The sequence below is a fragment of the Mirounga angustirostris genome, unplaced genomic scaffold (genome assembly GCF_029215605.1).
Source record: "Mirounga angustirostris isolate CCGP_5_RB_7025 unplaced genomic scaffold, mMirAng1.0.hap1 SCAF_15, whole genome shotgun sequence".
Classification (NCBI taxonomy): domain Eukaryota; kingdom Metazoa; phylum Chordata; class Mammalia; order Carnivora; family Phocidae; genus Mirounga; species Mirounga angustirostris.
This window is the reverse complement of record NW_026991723.1, coordinates 67,335,815-67,351,905: the sequence shown is the minus strand read 5'-3', so window position 1 is coordinate 67,351,905 and position 16,091 is coordinate 67,335,815. Positions and strand designations below refer to the sequence as shown.

General features: G+C 39.3%; 1 protein-coding gene across 3 annotated transcripts in view; it reads right to left on the bottom strand.

Moving 5' to 3' along the window:
• Window positions 1-16,091, bottom strand: part of SLC44A1 (solute carrier family 44 member 1) — a 198,145-nt gene that overhangs the window by 145,032 nt on the left and 37,022 nt on the right. The gene's annotated exons all lie outside the window — the stretch shown is intronic.

Sequence of the window (16,091 nt, the reverse complement as noted above, 5' to 3'; positions counted from 1 at the left end):
ACCTGCTTAAAATAAATAAAAAAAATAAAAAAAGAACAAACAAATTCTTCCAACTTCAATCTTAGTGGTAGCTTTCTCTTTGTGTGTCCAGATGCTAGACTAACAAATTTATAATGTGCTTTACATGTGTTCTCTTCTAGGAAGAAAGCCCATTAAAATGAACTCCTGTTCGGAGGTAGTTTCTTTTATATCTAATAAGATTCAGGAAGGAAAAACTAAATTAAAACATTTTTACAGAGTCATCTGGGTAACTCCTAAACTATCATCCATGGATCTTTACTCTGTTTCTGGAAAGTTTAAAGAGTTTCTAGATCAAACAGAGATTCCCTAACTAAAGAACTAGAAGCATTCTAAAAGTGAATTTGCGAAGTATTGATTGGTATCATGATTGTATTTTTCTTTCTTATAGCAAACAGTCTTAGGTTTTCAAATCATCTTGCAAATTCCTTTTAAACAGAATGTAACTGAAATAACACTCCTAAGCTTTCTAATGAACAAAAATCCCAGAGCCTCACAGCCTCCGCTGAATACAATAAACCGAGTAGGGAGAGAGATGGTAGTCTCGGGAAACCTATGGGAAAATTTCCTATAAGAAGAAGGGTGTGGGGGCGCCTGGGTGGCTCAGTCGTTAAGCGGATCATGACCTCAGCCGAAGGCTCCCTGCTCAGCGGGAAGCCTGCTTCTCCTTCTCCCTCTGCCCCTGCTTGTGTTCCCTCTCTTGCTGTGTTTCTCTCTCTGTCAAATAAATAAATAAAATCTTTAAAAAAAAAAAAGAAGAAGAAGAAGGGTGTGGCCTCCAATGGCTTCCATGACAAGATCAGGAAGCCATCTGAGAAGGCTTATCTGCAGGAAAGCGCACACAAGCAGAAGGCAGCTGGAGATAATACGGAGCCCTCTAATACTAGATATACTAATACTAAATACTAAATACTAGTATTTAGAGTGCAAGAGTGAGGAATTGGTTCTCAGGTTTGCTTATTAGCTTTCCTTCCCTTAAAAAAAAAGTTTTTAGCTATGTACCCTTTGATAACCTGATGAAAGGTACACATTCTTGTCTTGGGAGGTATGCATCTATTTGCATAATTTTCATAAAACCTTAGGGAATTCAGACCCCAGATTAGGAAATTCAACTTTAAAATACCTGCCTATCAACACTGAGGGCACAGAGTCTGAGCTACAACCCCTCTTTCCTGACCCCTCACGTGCTAACCAGACAAATGCTTTTTCCTTGTTTAGTGCCTTACACTGTTGAATTGTTCAACAAAAAAACCCACCACCCTTGAAAGCTTGCTCCCAGACACCCACACAAGAAAACAAAAGAGCAGTAGTGAGTCATGGGGAAAAACCTTACCCCAAGACTCTAACTAGCATTAAAAAATGAAGAGTGAGTAGGCAGTTTTTTCCAGAGGAATGTAACACTTTGGAAAATGGATAAAGGGCTCTGTTCTCTCCCTAGTTCTGTCATTAGCTAGCTACATGACTTTAGATAAATCGCTTCATCTCTCTGGGTGGCAGGAAGGAGTTAGATTGGATCTCTTAGGTTCCTTCCAACTCTAAAAATCTGTGATCAGGAAGACAGTTTTGTGAAAATTTTTATTATGACCAAAAAAAAAAAGCTACAAAAATAATTTAACATTATTCCTTGTATTATTCAAGTAAGAATGCCTGTATTGTGGTCGTGTTTTGGAAGATAGTTGCTCACAGTATGAATAAAGAATGTTTCTTTGTATTAAGTAATTTCAATCTTGAGTAATACCCATTACAGTAAAATTACTTACAAACACAGAATTTGGACACCTCTTTGAAATTCATTATATTTACTCTAAGGTAATTTCCAGAGCAACAGCTACTTTAAAATACTATATTTGTTTTTATTCTAAACTGTCGGGTGGTGGGGGAATAAATAAACTGATTGAGTTTATTTATCCACAACTATTGTCTTAGTAGTTTTACCTTAGACCAACATTCCACTTTTAATGCTTAGATTTTCACCAAAACATAAAGAAAGTGGGATTTCACTCTTGACCAGAAACACAAAGATTCAACATCTCAACAATTCAATTCAACTTACTGTGGGCCACTTCTAACCAAATATATAAAAAACCTTTCACTGGGGATGAGAAGTGGAAAAAGGATAGGGGTTACATATAAAAAAAATAGTGATAGGGCACCTGGGTGGCTCAGTCGTTAAGCGTCTGCCTTCGGCTCAGGTCATGATCCCAGGGTCCTGGGATCGAGTCCCACATCGGGCTCCCTGCTCAGCGGGAAGCCTGCTTCTTCCTCTCCCACTCCCCCTGCTTGTGTTCCTGCTCTCGCTGTATCTCTCTGTCAAATAAATAAAACCTTAAAAAAATATATTAAACTTGACTTCACCCTTCTCTTTACTAAAATTTGACTTAACAGTGGCATATTTTCATTTTAGCTCCTATTCTTAATGCTATCAGTCATTGATCACTGTTAACTAGGCGCTATACCCAAAGCTTTACATACTTGATGTCTTCTTTACATACATTATGTCTGCAAAACAGCTGATATAGGTATCCTTATTTCACAGATAAAAAACAACAACAACAACAAAACCCTCAAGCACAAGAGTTAAATAATCAGCCCAAGATTTTACAGCTGTGCAACCCAGAATTTGAATCCAAGTCTGTGACTACAAAGCCAAATCCAATGAGAATATCATTCATTTGTACCAGTCAGTAAGGAGCAAAAAACTCCATTAGTTTTTCCTCACAACGCAAAATTTGGGAGCCAATCCAATTATTTAAAATCCTATATGCATAGAGAAAGAGAGTGAGATGTTTTATGAGCCATGACATTTCTCAAGTGAGTCAAGAAACCCAACAGTTGAAAAATTTTAATGATTCTTTAACAGATTTAACCAAGTGGCAACTGGATTTAATGCTGTCTGTTTCTTCCAATTAAAATCCACATAGACCCGGCAAAAGTAAAATGTTTTACAAAAGCACTTGCTAAATGTGATTTTTATCCCTTTCTCAAATTCTACAGGAGATTAATACAAGCTGCCAGTAAATGTTAGCTCCCTTCCCCTTCACAGAATCTTACAATTTAGGAATTAAATAGGGTCAAAGTAACCATACCGTGTAAGCCTTAGTGACAGTGATTGAGACCGAGGGAAGGGAGAGGTAGGGACTAGCCCAATTTCAATGGATCACATTTGATCCTCAAAACAATTCTGTTAGTCATTATTATATATTCCTGATTTTTCTATTTTGTAAAAGAGAAAACCAAGGTTCAGAGAAAATAAGTGAAAAATCTATTTCTGAAACCTGAGACCTCAAACTCAAGCAGAGAGATGGACACTATTCCAGTTAAGGGAGTGCTAAAAATAAAAAACATGGTAACAAGATGAAGAATGTCTTTGTCAGCCTCATCAATAGACTAAACAAAACCAAGGAAAGAATCAATAAACTCAAGGATAGAATCAATAAACTCAAGGATAGGTCAATAGAAATTACTGACCGTGAAACACAAGGAAAAAAAGAGTAAAAAAATAAAAAACCCACAACCAAGCATCCAAGAACTATAGGGCAATATCAAATGGCCTAACATATGTGTAATTGGAATCCCAGAAGAAGATTGAATGAGACAGAGAAAATGTTAGAAGAAATAATGACTGAGAATTTTCCAAAAATTGTAACAAAATTAGCACAGCTATATTTACTAAATTTATAACAAAAGAAATCAAAGCACAGATCCAAGAAGCTCAGAGAATCCAAGCAGGATAAAACCAACACACATATGCGTGTGTGCATACACACACAATACACACCCTACACATATTATATTCAAACTGTTAGAAACTGAAAATACAGAGATCATCTTGACGGCAGTGGAGGGGGGCGGGGCACAAAGATTAAACAACCTTCTTGTCAGAAACTATGCAAAGCAAAAAACCAATGCAATGACATCTTTAAATTACTGAAAAAAAAAAATTAAAAACAACCAATACACTAGGGGTGCCTGGGTGGCTCAGTAGGTTAAGCATCTGCCTTCAGCTCAGGTCATGATCTCAGAGTCCTGGGATCAAGCCGAAAGTCCGGCTCCCTGCTCAATGGGGAGTATGCTTCTCCTTCTTCCTCTGCCCCTCCCCCACCCCACTGATTCTCTAATAAATAAAATCTCTTAAAAAAAAAAAAAAGCCAAAACAACCAACACTATTAACCCAGGATTCTATACCCCCAAAAAAATGTTTCTCAGAAATACATTTTCAAACAAACAAAATCTAAGAATTTATTAGCAGCAAACCTCAACTATAAAAAATTTTTAAAAAATTCTTCAGACTTAAAGAATAAAATATCAGACAAATTTCAATGTACTCAGAGAAACAAAGATTTCCAAAAATGGATAAAATTAAAGTTTGAAATTTTCCATAATAAAGTTTTTTTATTATTTATTTATTTTATTTATCTTAGAGAGAGAGCATGTAAGCGAGGGGAGGGGCAGAGAGAGAGGGAGACAAGCAGACTCCCTGCTGAGCAGGGGGCCAGAAGCAGGGCTCAATCCCAGGACCCTGAGATCATGACTTGAGCCAAAACCAAGAGTCAGTTGCTCAACCAACTGAGCCATAAGCACCCCAAAGTTTTTTTTTTAATTTAAAAAATAAGGGTGTGAATATATGTGTACAATGGCATTCACACCATATAGTCTTTTTACTTATACAAAGTTAATAATCTAGAAGGCAAAATTATAATTTATAATACTAGTACTAGACCATAAAAAACAATTCTAAGTCAGACCACAACCAACCTCTATCTCATGGTTTTTTTTTTAAAGATTTATTTATTTATTTTAGGGAGAGAGAGAGAGAGAGCTCATGCACATGGGTGGAAGAATCTCAAATAGACTGAGCTGAGCATGGAACCGGACGCAGGGCTTGATCTTGCGACCCTGAAATCACGACCTGCGCTGGAATCAACAGTCCGATGCTTAACCAACTGAGCCACCCGGACTCCCTTGACCTCTGTCTCATGTTTATGTTTTCTTATATTCATATCCTTAAAGTCAGGGAAGAACAATGTTTAATATCTTCACATTCCTTCCTACATTTTGCACATCATAGATGAAAAGAAAGAAAGGGAGGGAAGGAAGGAAGAAGGAAGAAAAGCTTCCATCGTATCTCTTACTGAAGTCTTAGCACAGGCAACTACGTCCTAGACTCCACATTCACTATGAGCCCTAATACCTAAAGCCAAGGCCTTCTGGTAAATTTGATATGCTGTAGTAGGGATGTGTATTTTTTAGGAACTAAACCTGTAACAAGTTATGACCTAAATTTCCATGTTATTTCTAATGAAAATTAGAAATATTTTCATTAAATATTAATTTAATTAAAAATATTTTCATTAAATGTTGAGTAATGTATTACAGATAACAGTAACACACAAAGGTTTGGACAAATGATATGTTATAACCAGTTAGGTCAAATCAGGTACCACTGGAGGGCATCAGCAGTAAAAAGGGCAGGCAGGGTGGGCCAAGGGTAGGAAAAGGTCTGGCAGATGTGAATCTAGTTCACCAAAGTAGGCTGAGCAGGAATGATCAGAAAGAAATGAAAAGATCAGAGAGGCAATACCAACAATCCAGAATTGAGACAAGCGGGTCTCAAACACGGAGTCAAGGAGGACCCAAAATCCAGGAAGTCATAGGACACCCAGGTAGTTCCTAACAGCAACGACTGAATGCTTCCAGCCCTCTTTTCATACTTTATGCTTATTCTCTGTAGGATTTTCTCTTAATTAAGATAAAAGTACGAAGCTTCCCAAACGATTCTTACACTAATCTAGTAACAGTATTACCTAATGCTATGAATCTTTCCTTAACATGCCAGACCTGTGTAGACATGGTTTGAAAATAATGAAAAATGTGCTACAGAAAAGAGCACAATTACACTAAGAAGTTAATCGATTTTCAGACAATACTCTTAGGCATTCTGTTGATTCTTCAGCTCAATACTGAGTGCCACACAATGTACCTGAGATTCAAAGCCAAGTAAGATAGCCCCTGCCCTTGGGGCACCTGGGTGGCTCAGTCAGTTATGCGGCTGCCTTCGGCTCAGGTCATGATCCCAGGGTCCTGGGATCAAGCCCCACATCGGGCTCCCTGCTCAGCAGGAAGCCTGTTTCTCCCTCTCCCACTCCCCCTGCTTGTGTTCCCTCTCGCTGAGTCTCTCTCTGTCAAATAAATAAATAAAATATTTTTTAAAAAAAGATAGCCCTTGCCCTCATTGAACTCCAGTTTAATAAGAGAAAGACAAATTAGCTACTATGGTATCGTCAAGTGAGGCCAAAATAGAGACATGTAAAAAGTAATGCAGGGATAGAGATGCGGAACTATTGAGTAAACATTTATGAGATCTGTTGAAATTACCTCGCAAATTCTGAAGCAAACACTGAAAAATGATCCTTGGTGTCTAAAATAGAATGTGTTTTGTGCCCAAAACATACTGAAAATTCTCGCTCGCTATGATGGGGAAATATTGACTGCCAAATAAGAATTATTCCACTCAGAAATGTTTAGTCGTCAACAAACAACATTAAGTTGGTTTAAAAATACAAAAATCAGCCATTTCTTTATTTTGTATCAAGATTTCTTTATACTAGGGCGCCTGGGTGGCTCAGTTGGTTAAGCAACTGCCTTCGGCTCAGGTCATGATCCTGGAGTCCTGGGATCGGGTCCCGCATGGGGCTCCCGGCTCGGCAGGGAGTCTGCTTCTCCCTCTGACCCTCCTCCCTCTCATGCTCTCTGTCTCTCATTCTCTCTCTCTCAAATAAATAAATAAAATCTTAAAAAAAAAAAAAAGATTTCTTTATACTAAAGATTCTAGGGTTGCTCCAGTGAAGAAGGGGCCTTTCAGTCTTTTCAGACTGAAAAGTGGTTTTCCTTCCTTTTCTGGCACAATTAGTGTATTTACTAAGCTGCTCAAATATTTTCATGTTGATGTCACCGGTGAGCCTCCTAAGTACTATCTGGTCACATACATCTAGAACTGCTTCAGCTGGGAATTTCTGCTGCACTCACTGACCACAAGCTCTCTTGTCATTTCCCGAGTAAGCCACAGAGGACTGTATTCTCCTACATTCAAAGCAGAACGAAGTGTCAACCTAGAAGGCTGGTGTTCACCCTGCAAAAGAAAGGGCAAGCCAGCATCAGCTCCAACACCGTGAGGGCCAGGAGTTCACAACTACAGTTGCCCAATATTTCTGTGTTTTGATCAGTCGGGAGGTAGAGTGCAAGCATTTATCATTAATAATTAGGTACAGAAGCTCAGAAACTTAAGCAGAATCAAGATTATCCTTAAGAGGTCATCGACACATGCCTACACTCCCACAGGACTGCAATGAGAGTTAAACTGGGAGGTCAGGAATTACAGTAACCTGAAGCCTCCACCTCATGAGAAGCATACGGACACCATGTATGGGCCTAGATCTCTGCAGCTCAGATCCATCTTTTCCATCCACGCTGCCTTTCCCAGATTCCAGTGAAAAGCTAACTGCATGTGAAGGCCAAAGCATGCTGAGATATGGCCTCTCGTGCAGGACAGATTCCCAGAATGCCTCCTTGGGGTGTGTTTGCTAATTTGATGAATAATTAAATCCCCCCCCAATGTTATTATTATTAGGGTTGTTTTTGCCTTTTTTTTTTTTTTTTTTCAACATCACGGTCTCTCTACCGCCTGGATAAACAGACCGCCTCCAAAATTGGCTCCATAGTTCCAATGGCTCTACTACAGTTTTCATCATCTTGGCTGCTCCTTGGCACATCCAGAAAACCTCTAAGGTAGTCACTGAATGCATCTCCAAGGTGACTGCTACTAGGTACCTGTGTGATTTAAGTTACCCATGTGGCAAACATTGGGCTATCTGAGAGGACTTTATTTTGTTCGTGCCAGTCTGTTTTACACAAAAATCTCCAGTATTAAAGGCAAATAGTCATACACTCCAAATCTTCAAAGCTCCTTCCAAGGACATACTGCTTCATTAAATTCCCCAATATGCTTTTATTTGCGCAGAGTAGTAACAAAAGAATAAAAGAGCTGATGTGTATCATTTTTGCCACAATTTTCAATAGAGTGAGCAGACCTGATGAAGTTGGGCAGCAATAAAACATGGAGGCTTTCAGCCTTCTGTTCATAGCACCTGCAAATAAAATCCTGTAATAGGATTTTGAAAGACATTGCCTGCCCTTTGGGAAAGCTCTCTCAAGGATTTGGAGTGCATAACTACTTACAGTTACCTTAAGTAATCCGTTTCATTTGCTAAGCCTGGTGATGGCAATTTATATTTTGAAAGGTAAAAATAAAAGCATGATTTTAACAGGCAGTTAAAGGTAATAAGATACATTGAATGGAAAGATACAGGCATCTGTGTTCAACTGCTTTTCTTAGTTCATGAACTTCATGCTAAATCACAAACAATTCATCCACTGAAGAAAAAAGAGGGAAATGGCAACTAGAGCCACTTTGTAAGTTATTTAGTTACACAGCGATAGAAAGATCATGGGGAGATATCTCCCTTTTGTCTTCACCCTTCCTCCAGCTGCCCTAAAAATAAATAAGTAACTGTGGTCCTGCTACAAAGATGTTCTTCCATCAAACTCCCAGTGGCTGTCTTTCTTGCACATGAGCACATGATAATTAGTGGGCAGAGGCCAAGGTCATCCTGCTCTGCAACGTAGCTAACAGCATCTTTTACCTCTACCATCAATGAAACACAATCAAAATTATCCAAGCCTTGTCTGCCATCCTCAAACAGTATTTCTAACTGGTCTTTCTTCTGAATCAGTGGTGAGCAATGTTTTTAACTTGAAATTACTACCTTTTTTTCCCTAATTATACCATTTTTATGGCCTTCATTTTCCCCCCATTACATCCTACAAGTGTCAGAACTGCTTCGGTACTTGATGACACCAAGGACACGAAAAAGACCAAAGCTCTACTTTGCACCACCTCCCTGTGACAGGACAGCCAGTTTCCAGACTCCTAATGGATTTACTGAATTTCCTTGCTATACTAGAAACATGTATTAAAGCAAGAGTTCATAGGTACTCAGTATAGGATTCTAACTCACATCTGGCTTCCGTTCCATGATACAATAAGAACTGACCCATGAAGGGGGGGGACATCGGAGGGGGAGACGAACCATGAGAGACGATGGACTCTGAAAAACAAACTGAGGGTTCTAGAGGGGAGGGGGGTGGGTGGATGGGTTAGCCTGGTGATGGGTATTAAAGAAGGCACATTCTGCATGGAGCACTGGGTGTTATGCACAAACAATGAATCATGGAACACTACATCAAAAACTAATGACAAAACTAATAACATAACAATAAAAAAATTTAAAAAAAAAAGAACTGACCCATGAAGTCCATACTGACTAAGGAGAAGGAGTATGAAGATTACACTGACTGTAACACAGCTAATGGGTGGGTGGAACTGAGTAAATTTATGTTTTAAATCAGAATTAGAGAGGTGCCTGGGTGGGTCAGTCAACTGAGCATCTGCCTTCGGCTCATGTCATGATCCCCGGGTCCTGGGATTGAGCCCCACGTCGGGCTCCCTGATCAGCGGGGACTCTGCTTCTCCCTCTCCCTCTGCTCCTCCCTGCAGTTCAGGCTCTCTCTCCCTCTCTCTCAAATCAAAAAAAATCTTTTAAAAAAATGTGCATAGAATTTTCCTGTAAGGGACCGAACACATAATGACCATTCTTCCCACCTTACTGCCTACTTAGGACTTGTTGGTTTTATTCACTGCTATATCCTCAGTAGATGAAGAGTGTCTGGCAAACAGCAGGCTCTCTAAATTTCTTTTTTTTTTTTTTTTTAAGATTTTATTTATTTATTTGACAGAGAGACAGCGAGAGAGGGAACACAAGCAGGGGGAGTGGGAGAGGGAGAAGCAGGCTCCCCGTAGAGCAGGGAGCCCAAAGCGGGACTCGATCCCAGGACCCTGGGATCATGACCTGAGCTGAAGGCAGTCGCTTAACCAACTGAGCCACCCAGGCGCCCTCTCTAAATTTCTTTAATGAATGAATGAACAAGGCTAGGTCCCTTGCCACTGGTGTGACATAATGTTAGAGCAAACATCCTTATTGTCTCTCCTGCATGAGATCATGTCTCTAAAAAGCATTCCACTGCATCATAGGCTGGCTCCTTTCCCCAGAGATATTATATAGTATGGTATTCCCCCAAGATGTTTATTAATAAGTCTACAAGAAAAATAAATTACAAATTTAAATAAGTTTCAGAAATATTAACAAAATCTTTTCTTCCAAGTAGGATTTGTCTAGACCTTACTGTGAGACACTCAAAAACTTATGTGGTCATGGGAGACATGAGTACAGAAGTACCAACCTCTCTAACAATATGTTTCTGGAAACCAGAGCATACGGGTTCATGCTCCCACTTGAAAAACACTTTCCAAAGTGAAGGCGGGTAGTGCTAGTTAAGACTATGCTGAAACTGAAAGCAATTTAAACTGGTTACATACTTTTGGAAAGTAATTTGGCAATAATTTCAAAAACCCAAGGAAATAATCTAAAACATTAAAATAGCTGCACATAAGATGTTCAGTACAGTGTTATTATGAGAAAAGAATTAGAAATTTAACTATCAGAAAACAGTTAAATATGAGAATGGAATACTAAGCAATTATAAAAATACTTATGAAGAGTTCATTGTAACATAAAAATGATAATGATAAAAAGTTGTATTTAAAAACATGGTATGAAATTATATCTATGTTCTGGCTCTAAAACTTGTAAAACAGTATATGAAAATGTACAAGCACTGGAAGGAGATAATGCAATTTTTAAATAGTTTCACTTATGATGTGTTTTCCTCATTTTGATTTCTATTAATGCTATTTAATTATGGAAGAAATAACAACAAAAAAGTAACACTGGCTCCCATTTCTCCAGATTATTCTTTTTCTGCTTTCTCAGTATAATAATACCAGCTATAAACAGATGAAGAATCAAAACTGCCAGAGAACGTTTGTGTCATTCTGACACTATTGACAGGAGATAGAACACTTTAAATGTCACTGGAAAGCTATATGCTGAGAATACACTAGGTAGGGGCAAGGTTGCTCCTGAAGAAAGCAGAAGTGGCAACATTAGACGGATACTAAATACACTAGGCAAATATTAGAGAGGAAACACAGTACAAAGCAACACAAACCTGGGTTCGAATCCTAGGTCCTCTTCTAAATAGAAATATGACCAGGTGATCTGATTTCCCCACTTGTAAGGTAGAGGGGACTATCCCCACACCATGTGCTGTGGTTTTCAGGACTAAATGATTTTAAGTAAAGCTCCGAGCTAGGACCAGGCCCTAAACCATTGTTAATGCCCTTTCACAACTGGCAAAGGGGAAAATCTTCCCAATGACACATCTTAAAAATTGAATTCTCACCAGTGCTCATTTCAAGCATGTAAAAATTCCTCCCATGTTGCATACATTCTAAAACGCATGCCTGAAAAAATGAAAAATTAGTTGTAAAGGAAATACAATCAGGAGGAATTAATGAGTGCACAGTTGTAGAGATAATCATCGTAAATATAAGAAACAAATTAATAGTAACCTTCAAATGGCAGTGGCAACAAGAGCAACTGAAATGCCTTCATAGGTCTTAAGTTTTTTAAGAAATAGGAAGAAAATTTCAATTCTAAAACCCAGAGTCAACCGAACTATACAAAAATCCACTCAGTGCAGAGTCTGCTTGTCCCTCTCCCTCCTGGCCTGTGGGGGTGCTCTCTCAATCGATCAATCAATCAATCACTAACTAACTAACTAAATAAATAAAATCTTAAGGAAAAAAGATTACCAAAGTAATGTTTTATTATCAAGTGCTTTAGTAACTGTATGACACTACATGCCGACTAGAGCTTATATATCATCAAGCATATGCCATGTGTCAGACACTTTACAGATATTAACCTATTTGATTTTCACAACATGCCTCCAAGGTTGGTACTATTATTATTCCCATTTTACTGATGACAAAACTGAGGCAAAGAGGGAATAAGTAACTTGCCCAAGTCATACAGCCAGTAAATACTAAAACAGCAGGGATGTGAAGCAGGTAGTTGAGCTCAATGGCTTAGGACCGCACTGCTCTTCCATGTTGACTGTGGTTAAAGTCCTGTGTGGATACCGTGGACTGATGATGTATGTGGAAGAGAACAGGGTAAACAGAACAATGAGAAGCATAAGAATTACAGCAAAATTACTGTAGTATATTCTGTGGCTTATTTTATCTAAATTGATTTTTTTGCATGGTTAACATTTTTCTTACAGGAAAATTACAGGCCGTAACGAAGAATAACATGTTATTAACATATTTTGTATTTTGAGTTCAAAGATAATTTCCAAATGTCCAAATATTGCTGTTGATATTTGAAGTCAACACCCGCAGGCATGTCTAATAGGTCGAAACAACTGTTGTTTCCTCCTAGCCTTCTGTAACTTCCATCATATTTTGTATGTAACACTGTTTGGATTTCAAAAAGAAAAATCATACTAAATTACTACTTTGCTAATAGGAAATCACATACAGGGGCACCTGGCTGGCTCAGTCAGTATGTAACCCCTAGATCTCAAGCCCCCCACACTGGGTGTAGAGCTTACTTTAAAAAAAAAAAAAGAAAGAAAGAAATCACATACAAATGCCCATCAACTGATGAATGGATAAATGCAATGTGGTATATCCATAGCATTGAATATAAATTTTAGAATAAAAAGGAGTGAAGTAGTGATACATATTACAACATGGATGATCTTTGAAAATATTAAAGTGAAAAAAGCCTGACACAAAAGGCCACATGTATATAATTCCATTTATATAAAACATCCAGAATAGGTAAATCAACAGAGACAGAAAGTAGTAGAGCTTGCCTAGTATTGGATGGGAGTTGAGGGGAAATGGGAAATGACTGCTCATGGGTATGGGGTTTCTTTGGGGGATGACAAAAATGTTCTAAAATTGATTGTAGTGATGGTTACACAACTCTGAATATACTAAAAAGTACTGAACAGTAAATTTTAGATGGGTGAACTGTATGGTATAAGAATGAAATCTCGGGGCATCTGGGTGACTCAGTCGGTTAAGTGTCCAACTCTTGATTTCGGCTCATGTCATGACCTCAGGGTTGTGAGATCGAACCCCCCCGTTGGGCATGGAGGCTGCTTAAGATTCTTCCTCTCTCTCTCTGTCCCTCCCCCTCTAAAAAATTATATCTCAATAAAGTAGTTATATGTATAAATCACAGAAAATACTTAAAAGGGGGCCATATTGGCCACTTCACATGGAATTCTACTGATTTCATGACAGACTTCATACAAACACTTCTAATACAGCTACATTAGATATACAACAAGATAAAAGCAGAACAGTTTTAATTAAGGTAAAGAGTTGGGTCATAATGAAATTTGATGAAAGGAAGCATTTTTGTGAGAAATCAGAAATTACAAGAATTACTAGATAGAATGCTGATTTTCAGTGAATAGTTCAATCCTTCTGTGGGTAACACAAGAGGAGGAGAGAAATAAGGCCGCACCGAACTGAAATAAGAGATAAAACAAATCAAAGTAGAAATAGAAAGTCATCTTAAAGAGACCAAAGGGCACACATGCCAAGGCAAAACTAGACTGTGGTATAAACACACCTAGAGAAAGAATGTACTTGTCAGAGAAAAGGGCCAGAAAGGGCGGGTACATGCACAGCTCCTATTTACTTAGCTCCTAGTAGGTGGCAAGATCTGTACTTGACCAGCTACACTGAAAAATAACCGTCTGAGAGATAAACATTGACATCGCCCTTCCAAAATGTCTTGAGGAAGAAGTTCCAGGGCAGCAGGCTCTGGATTGATGAAGAGACAATTCAGGCTACTGACACGTGGCTGCACTGTGAGTCATCCAGGCTGCTCTGTTCATCTGATTGCATGTCTTTAGGCAACCTTTTTTTTCTTTTTAAAGATTTTATTTATTTATTTGGCAGAGAGAGACACAGCAAGAGAGGGAACACAAGCAGGGGGAATGGGAATGGGAGAAGGAGGCTTCCCACAGAGCAGAGAGCCCGATGCGGGGCTTGATCCCAGAACCCCGGGATCATGACCCGAGCTGAAGGCAGACGCCTAATGGCTGAGCCACCCAGGCGCCCCTTTAGGCAACCTTCTGACTGTCCTCTAGCTTTTTCCCATAAGTAAACAAGTGAGGTGCATAACCGAACTAGAAAGTTATACAAAAATAAAGTAACAGAGTAACACAGGCTCCTGCCTGTGCAAAGAGTCTGGATGAATACATCTAGACTAAGTTTTAACAACTTATTTCACCAGGTAGGATCAGAAGGACTTTCGACTTACGCATTTCCAAATTTGGACTGGACTGTTTTTTTTAAAAGTACTACTTTCTATTAAGAGTAAATAGGGAGACGCCCGGGTGGCTCAGTCAGTTAAGCGGCTGCCTTCTGCTCGGGTCATGATGCCGGGGTCCTGGGATTGAGTCCCGCATGGGGCTCCCTGCTCAGCAGGAAGCCTGCTTCTCCCTCTGCCTGCCACTCCCTCTGCTTGTGCTCTGTCTGTCTCTCTGACAAATAAATACAATTAAAAATTAAAAAAAAAAAAGAGTAAATAGGATAATTTTAAAATAACGATTCGGCTTTACCTTAATACTAGCTAAGGCGACTAAAATTTTCTGTTCTATACATAAGTTTCATAAATTAGCCTCCTGAGTTGACATGTGTCTTACGACTTAGATTTACATGATTCTACTATTAACAGAAGGATGCACTCTATATGTACTAGCAAAATTAACTTTCTGAGCTTCCAAAGCTGTCGGGCTTGGTGAATTCTAACATCAATACTTGGTAAAGCCTCCTTGCAGCCATCAGCTGGGCTTCCTTGGTGAAACCTGAACCATACCAAGTATTCTGCATTCAAATTCTATAAGCAGAAAATATTAAAGAGGGACGCCTGGGTGGCTCAGTCGGTTAAGTGTCTGCCTTTGGCTCAGGTCATGAGCCCAGGGTCCTGGGATCAAGTCCCCCATCAGGCTCCTTGCTCACTGGGAGTCTGCTTCTTGCTCTGCCCGCTGCTTTCCCTGCTTGTACGCTCTCTCTCTCTGTCAAATAAATAAAATCTTAAAAAAAAAAAAAAAGTAAAGAGCAGCGCCTGGGTGGCTCAGTTGGTTAAGCGACTGCCTTCGGCTCAGGTCATGATCCTGGAGTCCCGGGATTGAGTCCCGCATCGGGCTCCCTACTCAGCAGGGAGTCTGCTTCTCCCTCTGACCCTCCCCCCTCTCATGCTCTCTCTATCTCATGCCCTCTCTCAAATACATAAATAAAATCTTTAAAAAAAAATTAAAGAGCTATAACTTAGGACCCTTCTAGAGAATTCTCCCACATTTCAGCATAATTTACAAACAGGCAGCTATTGTTGGACCTACAGAGTGGCCTTGTTAACTGGCAGGCCTGGGAAACAAAGAGGTTGGTTCTATACCACCACCAACTTTGAACACCCTCTCTCTGCCTACAAATAGATAAGAACTATGGAGGAAGCTCTAGGAACATGAGAGTCCTGGGTTTAGCCTGTGCCTAGAATCTGAGTCCTAAATCCAACCACACTCCTACCCCGTGCCCAGAGTTTAAAGTTAGAGGCCAGAGTACCCAGCAGTAAGGGCCACAGAATGGTATCGATGTTTTCAGCATCAAGTAACCAACTGGCCTTCAGCCATCCCTAAGTATGACCAGTTGGTTATCTCCAAGTGAATGCTGGGTCTGAGAATGCTATATTGCCACAAACCCTCAAATCCCACTCCTGGATAAATCCAACTATTAAAAATCAAGACATCAATTATGTAAGTCTGAAATGGAAAAGAATAATATGGGAGATTCAAGCATCAAACTGACGGATTAGAAAATCATTACAGTCCTTTGCAACCCTGAGATACAATGTTCTATCATCAGGGAAGGTTTTCAGGAAAATATGTGGGCACATCAGGAGCTAAATTAATGAAAACCAGCTAAAGATCTGAAGTGATTAAAGAAACTCATGGAAAAGGCTAGGAACACC